Here is a 15,728-nt window from a genome sequence, read left to right as displayed (position 1 = left end):
ATGTAAACAAAGCCGTAACGTGCATTACGATATTGATCAGTACTTTGGAAAATCCGTGAATACCAAACACCGGCTGATGTTGGTCGGTGTTCCCAGCGTTTTATTAAATCTAATTCCACTTCCATGGAGACGGTTTTCCTTTTCTTTCAGGCATCAGAAGAGTCTGACTGACGCCTGGCAGCCATATTGAAGGACAAAAAGTTAGTGAATGTAGCACAATCCAAGATGGCGTACAACCGGAGAATGTAAAGAAAGCTGTCTGATAGCGCTGCATAACGGCGTATTCATCCGATCCCCGTGCCAATTCGTTCCACGTAACCAGTTCTGTCGTAAACCGAGGACCTCCTGTATCAATATTCATCCTTTATCATATCCTTTTTACTGAATGACACGACTTAACTGGACTATTTTGTCTTGGTTTTGATCTTATTTATAAGTTATTTGTTTATATTACTTTTTGTTATCATTATTATTTAACATGTTTTTATCATAAATCAGTTTGCGATTTAGTTTTTTTTAAAGATACCGTACAAATGAAGATATTACTCTTATTAAAAAGTAACAAAAATACACATAATCATGTAAAAATAGGGCTTGAAAATGTCTTGTAATTACAGAAAACTAGCATATTTGTTATGATGTGGTCATTTTGTGTTGTTTTACGGCATGTTTTTTGACAGAATAGTGTTGTTAACGCGTGTAATTGTAATTCTGGACAGTCAGACCCGTCTATTAAACAGCTGCAGTCGGTGCCAGATATTAATTCCGTTCTGTCAGTATTAACTCCTGGCAGAGAGTCCGTCTGCTGCTGAATATCTGGCGGCTGTCAGACGCTCGGCTCTGCTGCTGTCACCTCCGCTCTGTACAGGAAACTATCAGTGACAGCTGCCACGCTGCTCCTCCTCCTCCTCCTTCATCCTCCTTCATCCTGCAGCTGACACCGTCCTGAACATCCTCCTCACCCGCCAAGACGACGCCGGTGCACCGAGCTCACACGCAGAAGGAAGGTTTTCTCTTCTTGGAGGTGTAAACGGCGAAAAGCTGCAGATTCAGGCGAGATTTTTCACGTCAGGCTTCAGGGTGGAGGTGTCACCGCCGACGGAAAACTAGCTCTGCTGTCAGCTGCTGCCAAACGTCTCCCATCAGAGGGTGAGGATGGGGGGAAGATGGAGGTGAGGAGGGGTTGAGGAGGGTGTGAGAATGAGAAGAGTCTGAGAAGAGTATGGGATGAGCGTGGAGGTCAATCAGGGATGGGAATGGGGGGAGTTTTTGATCAATATGGGGTGAGGATGGGGTTGAATATGTTTGTGAGTATGCTGGGAGGGGTGGTGAGTATGGGGGTGAGTTTGTTCGTAAGTTTGTTGGTGAGTATTGGCTAAGAGTAGGATGAGTATGTTGGTGAGTATGGGGTTGAGTATAGGAAAAGGATGGGGTGAGGATGGGGTGAGTACCGTATTTTTCAGACCATAAGTCGCCCCGTAGTGTAACTCGCACCAGTCCAAAGAATGCATCATGAAAAAGAAAGACATATTTAGGTCGCACTGGACTATAGGTTGCTTTTTTCTTTCTTTTTTTTTACAAAATCCATGGCCATCTTGACAGGCAAATTATAATAATAACAGAATAAAGAACAACAGGCTGAATAGATGTATGGTATGTTAACGTAACACATTAATGCTTGTTCGGCTACACGAAGCACAAACAACAAACTGAATAGGTGTCTGTATGTTAACATATTAACAGTTATTCAGATACTCTGTAGCATAAAGAACATAACAGGGAGGATGAATAGGAGGAATAAAAAACAACAAGTCCAAAAAGCAAGATACCGTTAATAAATGATCGCATTACTTTAAACCGACAACTCAGTAATAAAAGTAACGCAATCCAAAATGAACATAATCCAAAGATACCGTTAAGTAAATTTACCAAACTCCCGATCTCACTCCAAATCACTAAATCCATTGCATTCATCGCTCTTCTGCGTGGCTGTCGTCAGACTCGGGATCAGTTCTAGTTCCAGCTAATCCGGCCTTTCTGGACGGTTTCGGTTGCCACTGAAGTCCACGCTTTGTCGACCCATCCGATGACTTACAGGAAAGTTGCATGGCGCATCCTCCCTGCTGTCGTGAAGTAATGTTTACTCCTTGGTCATGCCAGTCAGTGTGAAATAACATTTAAGGACATGTGAAATGATATATTTTAATATATACAAGTCGCACCCAAGTATAAGTTGCAAGACCAGCCAAACTATGAAAAAAGTGCGACTTATAATCCAGAAAATACAGTATGTTGGTAAGTATGGGGACACTCTCTCTGCTCTCTGAAACATTTATTAATGATTAATCGTCTGTTTATTGAAGTGGACATTTAGACCTTCTGAGCAGATCTGTAGTTCAGAATCTGCTGCAGCCACTTCCTGTGAGGGGTTTCTTTCATAAATATGACCAGTGAGTGTTGGAGAATAACTGCTGTCTGACAGCCACCTGAAAACGCATCATCTCCCGTATTAATGACGGATGCTTTCACCTTTCCTGCCTCTCCGTCGTCTAAACGCCTCTTTACGCTCGTCTCCTCAGAGCCGCTTCAATGAGCCGCCGTCGTATCGCTTCCACCCGACGGGTCAGCTCTGCTTTCAGGGAGAACCTGCCTCCGACGTCCTCATTGTGGGCCGTAATGAACACCGACCTCTCGGAGTGCTTCGAGTGGAGCCGAGCGACGCCCACGTGTAAACATCTAAAAAAAATACCGGCGATACGGCGCACCGGAGGTCAGGAAATCTGAAAGATGTTATCAAAGAAAGCGGAGAAACAGACGCAGTGAGCCACATTCAGGCCTGACCAGAGCAAAAACAAGGAAGGAATCCGAGGAAGAAGAAGTGAAAATCCACAAATAGAAGAACTCTAACAGGAGAGCAAATGTACTCAGTCCATACAGACCGTTAAAACATGTGATTAACCTTTATAAAATGATGTTTTATAGATGCGACATGAAAACAAAAGAAGAAAGAGGCGCTGCTGATTGTCAGTCTGTTTGATGTTTCGTGTCACACTTGCATCAGATTCAATATTTTATCAAACAACTGAATCTGCAGCACTAATAAGTTGGAAAATGTACAAAAAAACACCCACTTGTACCTGTAAATTATGTACTTTGTGTTAAAAGAAAAGGAGTCAATGGTGAATATCAACCTGGAGATAAAAACCAAACCAGCAAACAGACAGAAAACGAGGAAAATAACCAAATAAATACCAACAATCCAGAAGAGTCTGGTTCTTTGGGGGCGTGAAGAATCCTGGAGGAGCTCCACAGACATAGTTTGAAGTTCTCGAGGTCGAGTCAGAGTCCAGACCTCAATCCAGCTGAGGATTAGAAAAGTTCTGTTCACTGAGGATCTCTGAGGAACCCGACAGAGTTTAAGAGTTTATAAAGAAGGAGGTGAAACTTCAGCATCCAGATGTTCAGACTGATGGAGACCTGATGGACAAGTTGGGGGCATTTTGGGCATATATCAAATTATTTTGAACCACTTTTAGTCATTTTTGGAACGTTTTAAGCCATTTTGTTCAAATTTTGTTTCCAGCTGGTTCTACCTCCATCCATGCTGGTTCTACCTCCATCCATGCTGGTTCTACCTCCATCCATGCTGGTTCTACCTCCATCCATGCTGGTTCTATCTCCCTCCATGTTGGTTCTACCTCCATCCATGCTGGTTCTACCTCCATCCATGTTGGTTCTACCTCCATCCATGCCGGTTCTACCTCTATCCATGCTGGTTCTACCTCCCTCCATGCTGGTTCTACCTCCCTCCATGCTGGTTCTACCTCCATCCATGCCGGTTCTACCTCTATCCATGCTGGTTCTACCTCCCTCCATGCTGGTTCTACCTCCCTCCATGCTGGTTCTACCTCTATCCATGCTGGTTCTACCGTCATGCTGGTTGTACCTCCATCCATGCTGGTTCTACTTCCATGCTGAAGTTCTTCCATGCTCTGATCCACCTGCAGCTCCAGTTCTTCTGCAGGTTCCTGGTTTCTAAGTCACCAGACGTCATAAATAAACTCTGTTGGCTCGTTTGCTGGGAGCGAAGTGTTCCGACCAGTTAGCGTGAGCATCCTGTCATGTTTACGGCGGCGTTTCAGAGGCTTTATGATGTCAGGGGCAGAGACGGGGAGGGCAGGAGCTGCTTCTCCGGTTTATTTACCAGCGATAACAGACACATCTCAGCCGCCACTCCTCCGGGATAACACATTCATGGATGAGACGCTCGGCTCATTTCACGGGAGAGGTGGATAGATTGCCGCTCTCCCTTCTAACTATCCAATCGCTCTTTGTTAAACAAGGCACAAACCCAATTACAAAGTGCCACATGCTGACAGTTTATTAACATCATCGCCGCCAGAGAGAAGCCGGGCGGAGGCGGAGGGGGAACTCCTCCTGTTTGAAGTGCGGGGATGAAAGATTGTCCTTTTATTCAGAAAAGAAGGTTTGTGTTTGCAGAGGCCGGACAGGTAATCACTTACGCTTCACGCTCGTCTGTTTGTGAGAGAAAACAAGCCGACGCCTCGGGTCAGTGTTTCCTGTTTTCACAGGAAGCTCAGGAAAGGCTAATGGAGTAATATTTCTGGGCTGCGTCTGATCCCAGCCTCTGATCACTTCATTAAACTGATGTTGATGAATGCACAAAGCAGCCGGGCGGCGAGCTCACACTGCAGATGCATCTTAATCACGGCGGGCAGCGGAGGAAGGTGGGATGCATGTAATCGCTCACCGGCTTCCTCCCCACCGCACCGTAATGAACTCATTCATGACTGAGCAGATCTGCCACTTGACGAAAAATGAAGAGGAACAGAGCTGAGACCACCATCACAGAAACCACCACAGAAACTAACACAAAAACCATCACAGAGACCACCGCAAAGCTAACACTGAAACCACTAAAGAAAACCAACGCAAAAACTGACACAAAGACCACCACAGGAAAGGAACAGAGCCTAGACCACCGCTGGCACCACCGCAAAGCTAACACTGAAACCACTAAAGAAAACCAACGCAAAAACTGACACAAAGACCACCACAGGAAAGGAACAGAGCCTAGACCACCGCTGGCACCACCGCAAAGCTAACGCTGAAACCACCAAAGGAAACACCACAAAACATCACAGAAACCACCACAAACACTAACATAGAAACCAGCATAAAAACCAACGCAAAGACCACAGTAAAAAGTCAAAAACCACCAGAAAACACCACAAAATCAAAACAAAACACCTCAAAAAACACCATAAAGACCACCACAAAACCATCAGAAAACATCACAGAAACCACCACAAACACTAACATAGAAACCAGCCCAAAAACCAACGCAAATACCACAGTAAAAAGTCAAAAACCACCAGAAAACACCACAAAATCAAAACAAAACACCTCAAAAAACACCATAAAGAGCACCACAAAACCACCAGAAAACACCACAAAAACCACCACAAAGACCACCACAGAAAACAACACAAAAAAGATGAAGAAAAACACCAAAAACACCACAGAAACCACTACAAAACACTACAAAAACATCATAAAACACCACACAAGCCACTGCAAAAGCACCACCAAATACCACAAAAACCATCACAATAACCACCAAAACAAAATACCACAAAACACCACAAAAACATAAAAAAACACCACAAAAACTAAAACAAAAAAAACACCAAGGAAAATACCACAAAACACAACAAAAACCAACACAAAAACCACCAGAAAAATCACAAAAAGCATCAAAGAAACCAACACAAAAACCAGCACAACACAGCATAATAACCACCAAAGAAAACATCACAAAACCAACACAAAAGCCAATACAAACCACAACAAAACCACCACTAAAGCCACCACAAAACACTCCACTGCTCAACATGTGGAACCTCAATCGGAAACATGAAGGTTCTAACTGGAAGGAAAACTGATTCTGCACAATGATGCCGTTAAAGATCCACTTTTAGCTCCACAAAGATCTATTTAGCACGAGAAAACTGTTAAAAGTTTCATTAAAACCTGAATTACAGTCAGAGTACAAAGGCCTCCTGAGTAAGGAATAAGTTTTATTCTATGTAACTATAAATGTGAGTGGACCGAAACTTGAACCCTGAGGAACTCCAGAAATAAAGCACTGACTTACTTAAAACCCTACAATTTGACAAATATTCTGCAGGTTACTGTCAGAATCTATCGAATATCAGGAGTCATGAGCAAATAGATCAACATCTGCATCATTTTTAACTTTTGAGAATGACTTTTTCTGCATTTTTTACTGACTTCATATTTGCATATATTCATTTTGTGCTGATTAATTCATTTTGTCTTGATTTGCAGGTTAAATTGTTTTGTGTTTTCTTGCATGATATTCCTGTTAATCTCCTTAATTATCAGATTTTTCACACCTGGGCTCTCCAGTTTTATTCTTTTGAGGATAATAATTAGTAGTAATTGTCGATTTTGTGATTGTTTTAATTATTTCTGAGTTTTATTTTACTCTGCAGCTCCTCAGTCTGAACACTGCAGCTCATGTACATGTAGTTTCCATATTAATCAGCATTCAGCAGCGAAAACTCCGCTTTTATTGAGTCATATGAACTTTTTTACGTTGTGTTGATGAGTTGTTTTAACGGAATAATTCTGGTAATTACACGCATTTATTATTTTGTGTAATTTAAACAGAATTTTTCCCATTAATTTATGTTAATTAATTTTGCAAATTCTTCCATTTTTTGTTGAAAAATTCCTTCAACAATCATGAAATCCTGCTGTCAACACATAACCTGGAGGATCCACACATCTGCCTAAAGTGACTTGAAGCTTTTTTTCAAAAATAAATAAAAAAAATGAATCAAACTTTATCCAAAATGCCAAAAACTGGACTCAACATTTGCTGTAAATGGAGAAAAAACGAGCAAAATAACTTGTAAATGTTTAAAAATGGCCAGAAACTTTTACAAAATGACACCAAATTCACCTAAAATCAAGTAATGTTGATCTTAGTTGGGTAAAGGTTGGTTATTCTTAATATCGCAGCTTAATTATTATAATAGTTGTATTTTTCTCCATAAATAATAACACTATGATTTCATATGCATTAATAAGCAGTGTTTAATATAATGTTTGTACATTTTTAACTGCTAACATGTAAATATTTACCATAAATCTCCACCACAAATAACACTCTAGGTTCTTAATTCTAATATTTACACCTGCTAGATTAAATTTATCACACAAATCTTGATCTTTTATGACTGGAAGCTCTAAAGCTTTTGTCTGTTTTGTTTTCTTCTGAAGCCATAAACCTGAATAAAGCATCAAACAGCAGCGTTCCAACTGAAGCTGATCTTTTCCTGAACTGTAAAAATGTCATGTTTTGATGATTCGCTTTTAAGTTTAAGTGTTTTTCTGCTCTAAGTGCTTCAGACTCAGACCGACCAATCAGCTGCTCCCGGTGGGTTCTCCTGGTGGGAGGAACATGAATAATTAATGAGTGGAAAGTAGAAGGAATTACACAACATTGTGTCATCACCCTAACGGACTGTGGCCCGTTTTAACGGCCGGTCCCTTTTTAACGGCCGGGGACCAAACATGGCTTCATTTCAACACCAACACAACATGAAAATACAACAACAACAATAACACAAGGTTACAAAAAGAAAATACAAAAATATCTCCACAAAAAAGATGTAAAATTACCAGAAAAGGTCACAAAATCACCACAAGAAATGAAAAATCACCATAAAAAGATGTAAAATCACCACAAAATGATCTAGAATCTCCACAAAAAGGTACAAAATTACCACAAAAAGACATAAAATCACCACAAAATGATGCAAAATCACCACAAAATGATGAAAAATCACCACAAAAAGACACAAAATCACCACAAAATGATGTAAAATCACCACAAAATGATCTAGAATCTCCACAATAAGTCACAAAATCACCACAAAGACACAAAATCACCAAAAAATGATGCAAAATCACCACAAAAAGACACAAAATCACCACAAAATGATGTAAAATCACCACAAAATGATCTAAAATCTCCACAAAAACACACAAAGCGACACAAAACGACACAATATCAACACAAAAAGACACAAAATCACCACAAAAGGATGTAAAATCACCACAGAAGACAAAATCATCACAAAAAAATCACAAAATCATCACAAAAAGACACAAAATCACCACAAAAAGACACAAAATCACCACAAAGGGACACAAAATCAACAGAAAGAATCACAAAATCATCACAAAAAGACATAAAATCACCACAAAATAATGTAAAATTATCATAAAATGATTTGAAAAAAATCACCACAAAAGAGGTAAAATCACAGAAAAAGACAAAGTCACCACAAAATGATGTAAAATCACCACAAAAAAGACACAAAATCAAAATTTTAAAAATCCCAACATTATCACAAAAATATGCAAAATCACCACAAAAACACATAAAATCACCACAAACTGAGTTAATAACTGTGAAAATGTGGTTTATGTGCAGAAAAAACAGCTAAGCTTAAAGGTCACAGGGTCAGAACTTCAGGATAAACGGAGTTTTTAGGTCAAACCACAGAACTAAATGTACTGTTTGTGGGATTCCTCTGTTCCTCCGGGAAGTTTTTCTTCTCACTTGGGAGGTAAAACGAGAGAAATAAGTCCTGAGAGCGGCGATTGTCTGCAGCTTTCGCCATCCAATCCGGTGATCTGCCGCCGTTTTAAAGACGTCCCTCCGTTTAATCCTCCTGAGAAGCTCCTGAGCGGGCAGGAATGTTCCGGATCAAACGGCCCCGGAACAAGGCGGCTCTGTCCGACGGGGGATTCTCAGGTAACCCGAGACCAGACACCTGAAGCCGGAGCTTGTCCTCCGCTAAACGCATCGATGTAATTAGTCCCAGCGCCACAAAGAGCCGGGCAGCAGACCCACGTCTCCCAGGCTCATTAGGAGACAACAGATTAGATAACGGCCGTCTAGAATGTCCTCCGCCCCGCCGCACACCTGCCTCAGGTGAAGCCCCGCCCCCTCCATGCTACCTGTCGGAGCGGAGGTCCCGACCCCTCCCACGGGACCCTCTAATGGATGTCAGGAGAGGGGAGGCCGGCGTTCAGACGGGAGGTCGGGTTTCTGAGGAGGTGAAGACCCCAGAGATCCCTGGAGATCCCCAAGAGGAAGGAAGGGAGAGGAGGAGAAGAGAGGAAGGAGGAGAGAGGAGAGGAAGGAAGAGAGAGGAGGAGAGAGGAGAGGAAGGAGGAGAGAAGAGATGAAGGAGGAGAGAGGAGATGAAGGAAGAGAGAGGAGGAGGAGGAGAGGAAGGAGGAGATTATATTATATATATATCTGTTATTTGCATTTTTAACTTATTTTTTTTCTTTAACAATGTCTAATTTTCTCAACAGAAAAACGATAAAATGCTCATAATTTCATCTTTTCTTTCTTCTCTTTTTACATTTTTAAATTTCTTTTTGTATTTCAACCTGTTTGAAGCTGTTTGTTGTTGAAAAGTAAAGAACCTTTTCTGGAAATGTAGAAAGACTTCATTAAAATATGGAGACATTGGAGGTATTTATTGAAAATTACTAATTTTATTTTTGTGTTTTTGGTGTCATTGTTGAGTCAAACAAGATTCTAATTTGGTGAAAGTCCCTGAATGTAAAATAAAATAAAACAAAATAAAATTAAGTTAAATTAAAAAGATTTCATGTAGGAATATCTATGATATTGTATGACATTTTTCTTTTGTTTTATTATTATTAATGTTAATATTATTCACTCATTATTTATATAGTTTATTTTTGGGTTAATAATGACTAATTTCCTCCACAGAAGGACAATAAAGTTCTCATCTTTTCCTCTTTTCTGTTCTCTCAGCATCTTCTTTGCAGACTCACCATGAATCCAGCTTTTTATCCTCAGAGTGTTTCTGCAGCTTTATTCCAACGCAGATGTTTGTAGAATAAACCCAGAGAACGGAGGGATTTAAACCGAGAGCAGTACAGAGTTAAACTCCTGACTGACAGCAGCTCGTAGGAGGAATAAACCAGGAGGAAAGAAGAGGAAACGACACTCGGAGGGCTTTGACTTTTCCACGAGTTCTCGGTTCTAAAGTGAACTTTGTGTTTCTCTAAATGAGCCTCTGTGGCCTTTCAGAGCTCCATAATGTATTTTAATGTATGTAAACCGAATCAGTTGGCTCCATCAGCATAAAAAGGAACTTCTGGGCGGCTTTTCCCCTCCGCTGCGTCGCTGACACGAGGCCCGGCTGATGGCTCTGATTTAAAATATGGACTCTGGTCCGTCCAGGTCGACGGGCTCATTTAAAACGAGGACGGCCGATCCCAGGAATAAATGGAGTGACTCGTCAGAAGAGAGACACAAAATGACGAAAACGAGGCGGAATGAGAAAAATGAGACAGAAAATGAAAAAAACGAGACAAAATGATTAAAACAAAACACAAAATGATTAAAACGAGACAGAAAATGAAAAAAACAAGACAGAAAATAAAGAAAATGTGATGAAATGACAAAAACGAGACAACACGGCGAAAATGAGACACAAAATGACAAAAATGAGACAAAATGACAAAAACGAAACAAAACGATTAAAACGAGACACAAAACGATTAAAACAAGACACAAAATGATTAAAACGAGACACAAAATGAAAAAAACGAGGCAGAAAATAAATAAAATGAGACACAAAATGACAAAAATGAGACAAAATGACAAAAACGAAACAAAACAATTAAAACGAGACACAAAACGATTAAAACTAAACACAAAACGATTAAAACAAGACACAAAATGACGAAGATGAGACGAAATGTCAAAAATGACACAAAATGATTAAAACGAGACAGAAAATGAGACGAAATGACAAAAACGAGACACAAAATCATTAAAAAGAGACACAAAACGACGAAAATGAGGCGGAATGACAAAAATTAGACAAGAAATGACAAAAATGAGACACAAAATGACAAAAAATGAGACAGAAAATGAAGAAAATGAGACAAAATGACAAAAACGAGACACAACATGGCGAAAATAAGACACAAAATGACAAAAATGGGACAAAATGACAAAAAAACTGGATAAAAAAACTGGACAAAAAAACGGGACAGAAAACGACGAAAACAAGACACAAAATGACAAAAATGAGAAAAAATGACAAAAACGAGACACAAAATGATAAAAATGAGACACAAAACAACAAAAATAAGACACAAAATGACAAAAATGACACAAAACAACAAAAAGGACAGACAAAACAACAAAAATGAGAGGAAACGACTGAAATGAGACAAAAAATGACAAAAACAAGCCACAGAGCGATAAAAAAATGATAAAAAATTGAGACATAAAATGGCAAAAATAGATAGAAACGACAGAAAATGACAAAAATGGGACATAAAATGAAGAAAAAGAAACACATAACGACAAAAATAAGACCCAAAATGTCACAGAGGTGGCTGGGTGGGGCCGATGAGGAAGACACGAGGCCACGCTGACGGCTTTGGAGGTAAAATATGGAGTGTGGTCCGTCTCCGTCCAGGTCGAGCGGCTCATTTAAAACTTCCTGACTCTGACGGGCTGACGGCTGATCCAGGAATAAATGGAGCGACTCGTCAAACTCGTCAAACTCCGACCGACTGAAGCCCCGACGACGCCGGCTCTGGCTGCAGGCCGCCGAGCTCCGAGAGCAGGAAGGGAGGACCAAATGGGTTTTTGAATATGGAGTGAGTCCTTTTTAAAGCCAATTCCTCCTGGTGCTGCCCCAGAAATACAGATCTGACACGTCGAAGAGGGAAAAAGAAAGAAATCAAGGGCAATCCAATCACTGTCACAGAGACGGCTGGGTGGGGCCGAGCGGGAAGAGCTTCGTTCTAGGACTCCTGTTGACACAAACTAGAGCTGAAACGACACGAAGAGGACAGAATACGACAAAAATTAGATGAAAAGACGACAAAAATGAGACAAAGTGACAGAAAAGAAACAAAACTGCTCCATAGAGACACAAAACTATGAAAACAAAACACAAACATGAGACACAAAACGACAAAAATTAGACACAAAATAATAAAAACCAGACACAAAATGACAAAAATGAGACAGAAAACAATAAAAATGAGACACAGTGTGACCTGTGTTGGGGCTTGGTTAGTGATGTTGGTCTGTTAAAGAAAGGCGATGGATGAACTCTGTGATGGAGGCGGCTGCAGAGCGTCCATGGAAACATCCATATATATGCATTTACAGGAACTTTATGGAGACATGGTGCTTCATTGTTCAGTTTTTCCCGGTAGATAATAGTGCATTTGCCTCTGTTTCGGTCCTTTTTTAACGAAAACGATCTACTCCACCAGACGATGCTGTTCGGTTGTTTACGATTGCAGGCCACAAACATGGTGGGCGCATCCCATAATCCATCGCGGTATGACGTCCATTCCCGAACTCTATCGGACTGTGGCTTCAGTTAGCTAACGCAGCTAGCCACATAGCCTATCCTGGATGGTTTCCGACCTGGAGACGGCGAGAGGGAGACCAGATAGCGCTCTGAGTGACCGGAAAAGCTCAGAGTTCCTCTGGCAACGTGGGAAATAAGAGGAGATCTGTGTCGTAGATCCATCTGCTAAAGGGCTGAGGCTAAAGGACCGGCAGGAGTCACCGGACGTTGACAGTTCGCTGGACAAAGGTACCACTGTTATAGGAGTGTTTCACTGACGTCACACATCCGGGTCAGTAAGTAGCTCAGCGCCATGGTGAGTGGCAAACTTTGATGAGTCCGTTTGTTGGCTATGGCTGCCACTCAGCTAAAAAAGTATTTTGACACACTTGATAGCACTTCAAAAGACCGACATCAGAGGAAGTTGGAGTTAATTGAGTAAGTTTCAGCACTCATAATATGAGGAAGTAGCACTTCAGACACAGATTTTTTTGTCGAGATTTTGAACACAGTTTGGTGTAGAATTCGTCCGAAAACAGCATTAATTCAGGTCGCCGATTTAACTAACAATGAACCTAATGATTGTTTTCTATTAATCAGCGTATCATTGGTCTGTCTAAATTAAATTAACTGGAATAAACAGTGGAGTCTGGCTATGATCACGCTAATGTGAGCTAACCCCCCAGTCCTGTTGGGGCAACGCGAATCCTCGCTTTGAGAAGCAGCTATTTTGAAAGGATCTTTAGCAAATAATAACGGTTAAAACACTTAATTTCCACAATTGTCTAAGTTATACATTTGTTATCTTTCATTCGGCATACATTAAAACTCCCGAACTGTCTGTTTTTGTTTTCAATAAAATAATCAAATTTGAGTAAGACTTTTGGCTGTTTCTGTTTTCAAAGCAATTCATGCCCTAAAAGTTTATTTTACCACAATAAAGTGTATTTATGGAAGACGAACTGAATGATAGAATACAAAGCAAAAGTGAAAATGAGAATTGCTTAATAATACGGGTTAAAAAACAGACACTAATTGCCAAGTGTGGTGCCTCAGCCGGCTGAGTTTCACTTCAAACTACTTATCTTGCTCGCTGACTCCTGACCACAACAATTTCAACACTCGCCACCCAATATGGCGGAGCAGCTAATGTGACGTCATCTGAAACACTCCTACTGCTTTGTTTTGCTCGTTAGTGAGTGAAGGATTGTCGTGGGGTTGTTTTGGTTGAATTGCCGGCTTAGAGACTAATTAATGGTGTGCACATCATAGGTAAAGGGACATTTCAAAGAACATAAAGACTCTTAACCTGATTCTTTATTATTATTATTATGAAGTTGGCTGACTGTCAGACTGACTTGTGACTGTGTTTGTTGTTGATGCACATTTCCTACACATCTGGGGTTTAATTAAAGTGGATTGTTTAGTTTGACTATTTCTGGTGTGGTTATTTATTTTAATGATCAATAAACTAGTTCATTCTTCATTTTGTACTGAATAATTTAGCCCAGGAATGTTTAAATTGGTACATAGATCCAAGAACTAAAGAGAGTCAAGTAAGACTTTTCATATGAGAGTATAACTGTCAAAAGAACTTTTCCTACATAAAACAGGGATAGGTGGGTAACATGAGTCTTTTTAAACTAGTTTTAAGTCAAAATGTGTCTAAAAACTGGAACCTTTTCTGGTCAAACTTCAACACATCAGATTCTACTGACGTTAGAGCCTGAAAAGTTGAAGAAATGTTGACCAAAGACTGGATTTTAGTCATTTCAAGGTCCAATAATTCTCTTTTTGAACTATTTTGAGTCATTTTGGACAGAGGTTCAGTTATTTTTGAATAATTTTGGACGACTTTCAAGCTATTTGGGACATTTTTTTTTACAGATTTCAAATCAAAATATCCAAGAAGCGGAACCCTGACTCTGCTGGACAGGGTGTAATGAGGTTATTTTCAGCCTTAGCGCCTCTTAAAAGGGAGAAAGTGGATGCTAATTAGCTTCATGTGCTAAATACGTGACACGGTAAACATGCTCAGATGCGTTAGAATCGATGTGGAGCGTGTTTATGGATGACGTCTGATGGAACCCGAGGAGATCGCTCCGTAAACGTGTTGGGATCGGTCCTCGGGGAGTCGTGCCTCCTCCAGATTTAACGGTTCGACGGCTCTGTTGGTCAATATCGTGTCAGCCGAACAGCCAGAAATGTTTTAAACGGCCACTTAAAGCCCCTTTGGACAAATTGCTTCATTTTCTTGGAAGCAACAAAGAAGTGGCGCTGCGATAAACAGGCTGGAACCAGAATCAATAGATGGAATAATGGAGCACGCTTCGGTTTAAGGGTTAAGTTTATCTCATCTGCACATTCACTGCCATGAGGGGTTTTTAAAGTCCTGAATGTCGCATTAAAACAGCATTTTTGTTATTAATTCTGCTGAATGAAATGAGCCCAAACTAAAAGCAGACACACTGATTACAGTTAAGGTCGTTTGTCGAGTACCTGAGGTGCTTCAAATGAATATTTTCATTTGTGTTGTGCTATTTTATCCTTCCACATTTATCTCACAGCTGCAGTTTTTTCGGGCTTGTTTTCTTCGTTTTCTCTCATTTTTGTTATTTTGTGTCTTGTTTTTGTCATTTTATGTTGCGTTTTTTTCATTTTATGTCTCGTGTTTGTCATTTTATGTCTGGTTTTAGTCACTCTGTGTCTCCCTTTCGTCATTTTGTGTCTTGTTTTTGTCATTTTATGTCTCTTTTTCATCACTTTGTGTCTCCTTTTTGTCATTTTGTGTCTTGTTTTTGTCGTTTTATGTCTGGTTTTCATCACTTTGTGTCTCCTTTTTGTCATTTTATGTCTTGTTTTTTTCATTTTATATTGCGTTTTATTCATTTTGTCTCTCGTTTTTGTCATTCTGTGTCTCGTTTTTGTCATTTTATGCCTGTTTTGTGTCCCATTTTTTTCATTTTATGTCTCATTTTTGTCACTTTATGTCTCGTTTTTGTCACTTTGTGTCTCCTTTTTGTCATTTTATATGTTGTTTTTGTCATTTTATGTCTTGTTATTGTCACTTTGTGTCTCCTTTTTGTCATTTTGTGTGTTGTTTCTGACATTTTATGTCTTGTTTTTGTCATGTTGTGTCTCCTTTTGTCATTTTGAGTCTTGTTTTTGTCATTTTGTGTCTTGTTTTTGTCATTGTGTCTTGTTTTTGTCACTTTGTGTCTTATTCTTGTCACTTAG

At 40.0% G+C, this 15,728-nt stretch overlaps 2 long non-coding RNA genes across 2 annotated transcripts; one reads left to right on the top strand and one right to left on the bottom strand.

The window, feature by feature from the left end:
- The first annotated feature begins 773 nt into the window (after positions 1-773).
- LOC127535919 (uncharacterized) lies at positions 774-13,923 on the top strand. Its single transcript, XR_007944851.1, has 2 exons — positions 774-1,172; positions 9,917-13,923. It is a non-coding gene; the product is annotated as an uncharacterized LOC127535919 (long non-coding RNA).
- On the bottom strand, positions 8,524-10,053 carry LOC127535918 (uncharacterized). Its single transcript, XR_007944850.1, has 2 exons — positions 9,937-10,053; positions 8,524-9,199 (listed from the first exon to the last, which is right to left on the bottom strand). It is a non-coding gene; the product is annotated as an uncharacterized LOC127535918 (long non-coding RNA).
- Positions 13,924-15,728: the final 1,805 nt, after the last annotated feature.

Source organism: Acanthochromis polyacanthus, chromosome 10 (genome assembly GCF_021347895.1).
Source record: "Acanthochromis polyacanthus isolate Apoly-LR-REF ecotype Palm Island chromosome 10, KAUST_Apoly_ChrSc, whole genome shotgun sequence".
Lineage (NCBI taxonomy): Eukaryota > Metazoa > Chordata > Actinopteri > Pomacentridae > Acanthochromis > Acanthochromis polyacanthus.
This window is presented reverse-complemented; position numbering and strand designations above follow the sequence as displayed.